Here is an 8,363-nt window from a genome sequence, read left to right as displayed (position 1 = left end):
ATTCCACAGATTTTTTTTTGAGGGGGGGGGCCTGATACTACTTTTTAAAAACTATTTTTGCTTGGAGGATAATTGCTTTACAGTGTTGTGTTGGTTTCTGCCCCACAACAATGTGAATCAGCCATGAGTATACCTATGAATCAGCCTAGAGAGGTGGGATGCGGTGGGGTGCAGGACGGAAGGAACATTTTAATATATTTTTCCTGTGCTGGGTCTTCCTTGCAGGACAAGGCTCTTCTAGAGCTGTGGTAGGGGGCATAGTTGTCCAGCGGCAGGTGGGATCTTAGTTCCCTGACCCGGGTCAAACCCGAGCCCCCTGCAGTGAAAGCATGGGGCCCTAACCACTGGACCACCAGGGAATTCATTTGTTTTTTCTTATCTAAAAACAACAGAAAGTATTTTACATGCCACCTGGATGATGTGATTTTTTAACAAATCAAGTTGTAAGAAACAGATAAAAATCACAGCTAGGGAAGGAGAAAGTGAGGATCAGGAGAGGAAGTCTTTGCATAAAAAAAAATAAAAATGGGATCACAAAATTTAAAAAAATTAATTCACGCCAAAGTATCATCCATAATTTAAGTTACAATTAAGAATCACAGACAGCGCTCAGGTCCTGTCCTCCCCAGAGAAGCCTTCACCACAGAGCCCACCACCTTCCACTCCTCTCTCAGCCTAATTCTCCCAGATTCGGCCTGCTGGAACGCCCCTGCTCCGCGTGGCTCTATAGCAGCCTCCCTGACCCGCTCTGGGTCATCCTTAGTCCCCATTTCACGGAGAAAGACCGTACGTTAACCACTTTTCTGGTCCGCGGAGCCGGTGTTGCGAATCTTTGCAGACCGTTTTACGACAACTTGCGGCTGCGCGGTGCGGCTGACGGCAACGCCGCGCTGTTCTTGGAGAAGTCACTCCGGAGACGGCGTTGCTTTTCGGATGTTGGGTCTGTGGCACTATGTGGCGCGTCTGTGCGCGACGGGCTCAAAATGCACCAAGGGCAGGATTCGGGGCTCAGTGGACGGCCTTGCAGGAGGAGCCGGGAGCTCCGTGCGTGACCCCGCAGGCTGGCTCGTCACAGCAGCAAGACCACAGGGTATGGCAGGGTCCCCGCATTGTGCGGCTGGAGCCCCATCTCTTGGGCCACACCGTGGAATCGCGTCTTGCTGCAGCTCTGGGGATCGCCTAGCCGCCGCTGGCATAGCCTACCCACGCATCAGAAGATCCCATTGCCTTCAGTTTTCCCTTCAATGCAGGCAGGCACCATAGCCCGCTGGGAAAAGAAGGAAGGAGAAAAAAATCAATGAGGGTGAACTAATTGCAGAGGTTGAAACCGATGAAGCTACTGTTGGATTTGAGAGCGTGGAGGAGTGTTATATGGCAAAGATCCGTGTTGCTGAAGGTACCAGAGATGTTCCAGTTGGAGCAATCATCTGTATCACAGTTGAAAAGCCTGAAGATATGGAAACCTTTAAAAATTACACACTTGATTCTTTGGCAGCACCTGCCCCACAAGGAGCCCCGGCACTAACCCCTGCTGCCGCTGCTCCATCACCTGCACCTTCTGCTCAGGCTCCTGGTAGCTCATCTCCTACTCACATGCAGGTGGTTCTTCGTGCCCTGTCTCCCATCGTGACCATGGGCACAGTTCAGAGATGGGGGGAAAAAAAGTGGGTGAGGAGCCAAACGAAGGAGATTTATTGGCAGAGATAGAGACTGACAAGGCCTCTATAGGTTTCAAAGTGCAGGAAGAAGGCAAAAATCATGATCCCTGAAGGCACACGAGATGTCCCTGTAGGAACCCCACTCTGTATCATTGTAGAAAAAGAGGCAGGTATACCAGCGTTTGCTGACTATCGGCCAACTGAAGTAACTGATTTAAAACCACCAGCACACCAGCTAGCCCGTCCATCTTCAGGCCACTGGCCAGCTGCTCCAGCTGGACCAAAGGGAAGAGCGCTCCTTAGCCCGCTTGCAAAGAAGTTAGCAGCAGAGAAAGGGATTGACCTTACCCAAGTAAAAAGGACAGGACCAGATGGCAGAATCATTAAGAAGGAGATCAACTCCTTTGTGCCTATGAAAACTGCTCTCACTCTAGCAGCTGCTGTGCCTCCCCTAAGTTGAGGAGTGGCTCCAGTTCCTACAGGTGTCTTCACAGATATCCCAGTCACCAACATTTGCCAAGTCATTGCACAGAAGTTAATGCAATCTAAGCAAACAATACCTCATTATTACCTTTCTATTGATGTAAATATGGGAGAAATTTTGTTGGTACGACAACAAAAAAGAAGATGCTACAAGGAAAAAGCAACATTTCCGTCAATGACTTCATTATAAAAGCTTCAGCTTTGGCATGTTTAAAAGTTCCTGAAGGAAATTCTTCGTGGTTGGACACAGTTGTAAGACAGAATCATGTTGTTGATATCAGTGTTGCAGTCAGTACTCCTGGAGGACTCATCACACCTATTGTATTTAATGCACATATAAAAGGACTGGAAACCGTTGCCAATGATGTTATTTCTTTATAAACCAAAGCATGAGAGGGTAAACTATAGTCACATAAGTTCCAGAGTGGCACTTTTACAATCTCAAATTTAGGAATGTTTGGGATTAAAAACTTCTCTGCTGTTGTTAACCCACCCAAGCATGTATTTTGGCAATTGGTGCTTCAGAGGATAGACTGGTTCCAGCAGATAATGAAAAAGGATTTGATGTGGCTAGCATGCTGTCTGTTACACTTAGTTATGATCATCAGGTTGTGGATGGAGTAGATGGAGCCCAGTGGCTTGCTGAGTTTAGAAAGTACCTTGAGAAACCTATCACCATGTTATAATTAATCCAAGAATTTCTAGACTCTCCTAGGTCACACTGTTTCATTCTTAGCAAGGTATAAATGTGTTATGAAATGGTGGTTCTCTTTATTTTAAGGTTAACCAGTTATTTTTGAGTCTGTCCAGATATTTGTAATGGGCATTACTGAATTTTTAAAATGCCAATTACATCCCAATATTGTGCACATTTAATAAACACCAGATTTTAAGCTGTGTACTCCTAGTCAAGGGGTCTGTGGCATAGCCCTTTGGTGGCAAGTCCTTCCACTAGAAACACAGAGGTAGAATTGTGGTTCCCTATTGAAACAGACACATAAAAGTAACCTTGATGAGACCCTGAGGTTTTGAATTTTAATTATCTCAAATGTTTTGATTAGATTTGAGAAAAAGAGAAGAAGTTGGGAAAACTAGTTCTCTTGGAGAAAGGATTTGAACTGAAACTTGATTTTGGAATTTAAGCCTAATTTGAAATTTTCTGTTATATAATATTGGTTTATCATGGATGGGAAACATGGAGAACTTAAAGGAAAATATGAGAAAATTTTAAAAGTCAACATTTTTATAGGACGGCTCAACCAGCTGTTCTTTGTTTATTTTTCCATGACTTCAGAAATGACCAGCTCCTTAGTATAAATGAGAATTTGTGTGGGTATCTATTTAAACAATTTAAATGTGTCATTTTGAGAGCAGAGTTCTATAATTGCCTCAAATAAAAGGATATGCTTATAGAATTTAACGGAAAAAAAATCACAAATAATATGTTGACATCATGAGATGTACTTACGTAGAAATGGACTAATTTTAGTTAGAAACAACACCAGTAGATATAACACAAAAATAAGTGTAAATGATAAAATAATACATTAAAAGAAAAGCCTTCAGCTATAACCTGCTGAGCTGTGTGTCTTGCAAGCCTTCCATAACAGGATTAAGCCAGAGAAACTGAGCTCCTGGAAGCATACATAATATTAATAGATGGTGGTGAGTATACTTTACTTGAAAATGGGACATTAAACATCAATATCCAACATATCTTTGGTACAATTACATAACAAATTGGATAATGCATTTAAAGTACATACTGATGTGTGGTTATTAGGAAGATGAATGCAAGTAAGATGACCATCGTCATCCTTGAGGCTCTGTTATTTCTTTTTGAGGCTTACTTATTAAAAGACTGACTCCAAGTCTTCCCTGGTGGCTCAGGGGTAAAGAAGTGAAGTGAAGTCGCTCAGTCGTGTCCAACTCTTTGGGACCCCGTGGACTGTAGCCTACCAGGCTCCTCCCTCCATGGGATTCTCCAGGCAAGAGTACTGGAGTGGGTTGCCATTTCCTTCTCCAGGGGATCTTCCTGACCCAGGGATAGAACCTGGCTCTCCTGCATTCCAGGCAGACGCTTTAACCTCTGAGCCACCAGGGAAGCCCAGTCCACCTGCCAATTTAGGAGACAAGGGGTCCATCCCTGGTCCAGGAAGATCCCACATGCTGTGGGCCAGCTAAACCTGTAGGCCACTACTAAGCACACACACCATAGACCGCGAGAGTCGCAACTTCTGAGCCCACGTGCCACAAGTACGGAAACCTGCACGCCACAAGAGAAGCCACTGCAATGAGAAGCCCAGGCACTGCAATGAGAGAGTAGCCCCCATTTGCTGCCACTAGAGAAAAGCCCACGCAGCAACAAAGACCCAGCACAGCCATAAATAAATACATAAATAAACATTTTTTTTAAAGTCTTAACTCCAATGATCCATGCGTGATTTTGACCCTGTTTGGTTCTACCTCATCAAAGAAATGTTAGTATTTAATGAAAACAACACAAGGAGTGAAATCTGTTCACTAAAATCTGTTTGTAAGGCCTTCCTCATAACCTGCAGAGTGTCAGAACTTGTGCATTTTTGACTCACTGGATTCTGCTGCTTCACACAACAACTTAAATAGGTCCAACCATACTTGCTAGTAAAAACATGTCAAGGGCACGCTTGGGGTTCAGAAAATGGGGTGTCCCATCTGCCCACTAGAATGTACGGTTCATGGGATGGGAACCTGCCTGGCCCATCACACAATATTCCCTCAAAACTTACTGGAGTGGCCTTTTCCACCACGTTTCTTGTTTTTGAACTTCCACTTTTCTCACATTTAAAGCAGTGTTACTTGCCCTTTTCCCTGTTTTGCTTTACTTATCACAACAAAACCCCTAAGTCTTCTATTCTTAAATTCTTCATCATATCCAGACCTACTCTTCCTATATAGAGCCTTAGTTGCCATATTCAGAGCTAACAACTAAATAAAAATCAGGGAAAAAACTATTTCTTCTCCCAATGCAAGGGGCCTGGGTTCAATCCCTGGTCAGGGTACTAGATCCCACATGTCACAAACAAGACCACGTGCAGAAAAATAAATATTTAAAAAATAAATAAAAGTTCCTATTTCTTATGAGGTTGTTTCGGAAACATTTCAGACCCATGATACTGTATTTTCATATTGTAAAACAGGTTTACAATAATGGATGCTATAGCTTCATAGAGCATGATGTTGAGAATAATCCTCACCAAAGACCAGATAGATCTTAAGTGATATGATATTGCTGAATTTACCATAGTCCAATACTGGTCTTCCATCTTGCCTGTCTGTATTACAGTAGTAAAATGTACAAATAAAAGCATAAAGTTACCACAGTAAAAATAAAATAAGTGCTGTGGTCCAGAAACTCTGGTCAAAGTCCCTCTGTAGCTTCTCTAGACCTAGAGCTCTTCCAGGGTCCACATGTGCCCTATTCCCACTCCACCTCCTCGGGACGCCTGCACTTCCTCACCCTGCTGCCAGCTTCTCAGATGAATTCAGGAACCCTCCTGCAGCCTCCCCTAATGGTTGTGAGCAACAGTACAAGTGAGGTGAGTGTGTGATGTGTTTACACTTTTAAAGATAAAATTACAAATGCCAATAAACTATCAAATAATATGTGAATCTTCAAGACAAGACTTTAAAATGTGTGAAATTATGAGTGCTATGTGACTGAAATTTGACAGAATATCCAAGACCACTGACTATCACTGCACAGCCTTCATGTTCTGTTGAAGGGAAGGGATATTTATTTATTTATTTATTTATTGGGGGGGAAGGGATATTTATATAAATAATTTAAAACAGTGATTTTTGCTAAAATGAAGGTAATAAAAGTTTACAAAATACGACTAAATTTTTTTCCCATCTAAACATTACTTTCCCTTCAATAGATCACCTAGATTTGTTCAATAAAAATTATATTACTTCAACATTATCTTTAAAATTAAAAGATAAATTAGAATGAAAAATATAAAGAAATCAGAATGACTTAAGCTGATTATAAATGCTTTTGAAGATGTAATTAAATCGTATTTATTTTTATAAAGTTAAGACTAATGCTTATATAGTTTAATACCGTTTACCTGCCAAAATAAAGATGTAACACTCCACTCATATTTCATCTAAAGCTACCAATCTGAGAACAGTGCTAATTGTTTAACATGGTAAAATGTAAAGTATTGTGGTCCTTTAAGACTATGAATTCTATGATCATTTGAGAGAAATTGGTACTTTTATTTTTCTCGCACTTTTCCACTTTGTTGTCATTTTCCATTACTTCATTCAGAATGACTCGATTGCTTTGTTTATACAGATCCTGTGCCTTTCTTGTGGACATTGTTTATAAGCATTTTATTATTGCTCTACATATCATGGAAAGATTGTTTCCCAATTCTATTTCTAGGCATGCCTTGCTATCCTATAGATAAACTATTGATTTTTGTGTTTATAGCTTTTGTCAACTTTAGGCTTTAGCAAAACAGTGTCCAAAAAAAACCCACTGAGCAGGCAAGGCTTACTTTGCTGGATTTTCTGAAATAAGAAAGGAAAACACCCTGGCAGAATCTTAAAAGCCCAGACAGAGAGTGGAGAGAAAGAGTGGAGTGGTGGTTTTGTAGGGTCTGACTGCTGCTGCTGCTGCTGCTGCTAAGTCTCTTCAGTCGTGTCCGACTCTGTGCGACCCCATAGACGGCAGCCCACCAGTCTCCCCCATCCCTGGGATTCTCCAGGCAAGAACACTGGAGTGGGTTGCCATTTCCTTCTCCAATGCATGAAAGTGAAAAGTGAAAGTGAAGGGTCTGACTAAGTGACAGATTCTCAGACGAGTGTTGTGAGATCGGGACTCCCTGGGACCTGGCAGCATGTGAGACGCAATAGCTTCATACTCATGTGCATACGAGACCAAGTTCTGAGCCGAGTTTGCTCAACAGTCTTGATAATTCAGGTGTTTTTACTGATTTACAGTTGATATTCAGGGCTAAGTATTTCCCAGAGCCAGACTTACCCTGTCTTTCATTTTTCTCAGCCTTTACATAGTGACAGGAATGTATCTTGGGGATGAATAGTTTCTAATCATGGGGAAACCCAAAACCACATGGGTTTAAACTCTCAGTCCCTCTCCCTTGACATCCATATCAGCCCAGGGTGGAGATTACAACACCATTGTCTGCAAACAGAAGCGATTTCCATCTTCACTGCTTTTTGGTGAGTTCTGGATATATGTTAAGGCTCTGCTGGCAATTTTCCAGAATCTATTACTGTCAGACTTGCTATTTCTTTTTGCTCAAAGATCACTTGTTGGATCATTTGAAGGAACAAAGTCCATTTCTCAGTATTTCAGATTTTGGTGATATCACTTTTGAGCAAAGTGACATGGAAAGACATGTTTCTGGGGTTTGTAGTCCTGTGTTCAGCAGAAGCTCTATTTCTGTGAAACATGGACTACAAAGTTGCTAAGTGTCGTTATTGTTCAGGCAGACATCTTCATGTCTAGGTTTGATGGGAGTTTGATTTTTCTGGCCACTTGACCCAGTGTTTTGTCATTTACAAGCACTTATTGCTTGATTCCAATTACACAGAAAATCACCTTTCTTATTGCAATGAACTAGCATCAGAGGAACTGGTTGTTATTCAAAGGAGCACAAGTAAAAACAATAATTATACTGAACGTGCATCTTAATCAAAAGACACCCAAAGGAGTGACTCAAAGCATCAAAAGAAAAATTAAAGATGGGAAACATGAACACATTGTAGATAAGAGGTTTGAGTATCTGTTAATAATCTAGATTGTTAAGTGAATGAAGAGGAAAGCAAGGATGCAAGGAGAGAACACAGGAGAGCAGACTGAAAGAGGACAACCTGCCTCTGACTTTGGGAGCTCGCTTGCTGGGTCTTCTGGAGAAGTTATCTCCTGGATGAGTTGTCATCTTGGTCAGTGTGCTGGGATTAGCTTTACGGCGCCTGAAAAACTGACTATAAACTCCTTGAGGGGCCTGGCTTGAGATCTCTGGACATCTTTTACATCTTTTAACTTAAAGATGTATACTCACTCCTGCTAAAAGTGGAGGGGGCAAGTTTCGAGTAGAGACCAGGAGTAGCTCTGGTGACAGCTGGAGACATTTTGAGAAGAAGCCACAGAAATTCAGACCATGAAGACTAAGTTACAGGCCCAACAGATCTTGACAGTCTTAATTT

At 41.9% G+C, this 8,363-nt stretch overlaps 2 pseudogenes across 2 annotated transcripts; both read left to right on the top strand.

The window, feature by feature from the left end:
• The first annotated feature begins 952 nt into the window (after positions 1-952).
• LOC147364349 (dihydrolipoyllysine-residue acetyltransferase component of pyruvate dehydrogenase complex pseudogene) lies at positions 953-2,498 on the top strand (annotated as a pseudogene). The gene has a single exon (XR_015133648.1). The product of XR_015133648.1 is annotated as a dihydrolipoyllysine-residue acetyltransferase component of pyruvate dehydrogenase complex pseudogene (transcript).
• Positions 2,286-3,042, top strand: LOC147364348 (dihydrolipoyllysine-residue acetyltransferase component of pyruvate dehydrogenase complex pseudogene; annotated as a pseudogene). The gene has a single exon (XR_015133649.1). The product of XR_015133649.1 is annotated as a dihydrolipoyllysine-residue acetyltransferase component of pyruvate dehydrogenase complex pseudogene (transcript).
• The last annotated feature ends 5,321 nt before the right edge of the window (positions 3,043-8,363 follow it).

Source organism: Bos grunniens, chromosome 10 (genome assembly GCF_055505025.1).
Source record: "Bos grunniens cultivar Pamir isolate PY7600 chromosome 10, Bosgru_T2T1.0, whole genome shotgun sequence".
Classification (NCBI taxonomy): domain Eukaryota; kingdom Metazoa; phylum Chordata; class Mammalia; order Artiodactyla; family Bovidae; genus Bos; species Bos grunniens.
Note: the sequence above shows the minus strand (reverse complement) of the source record. Positions and strands in the feature narration are given on the sequence as shown.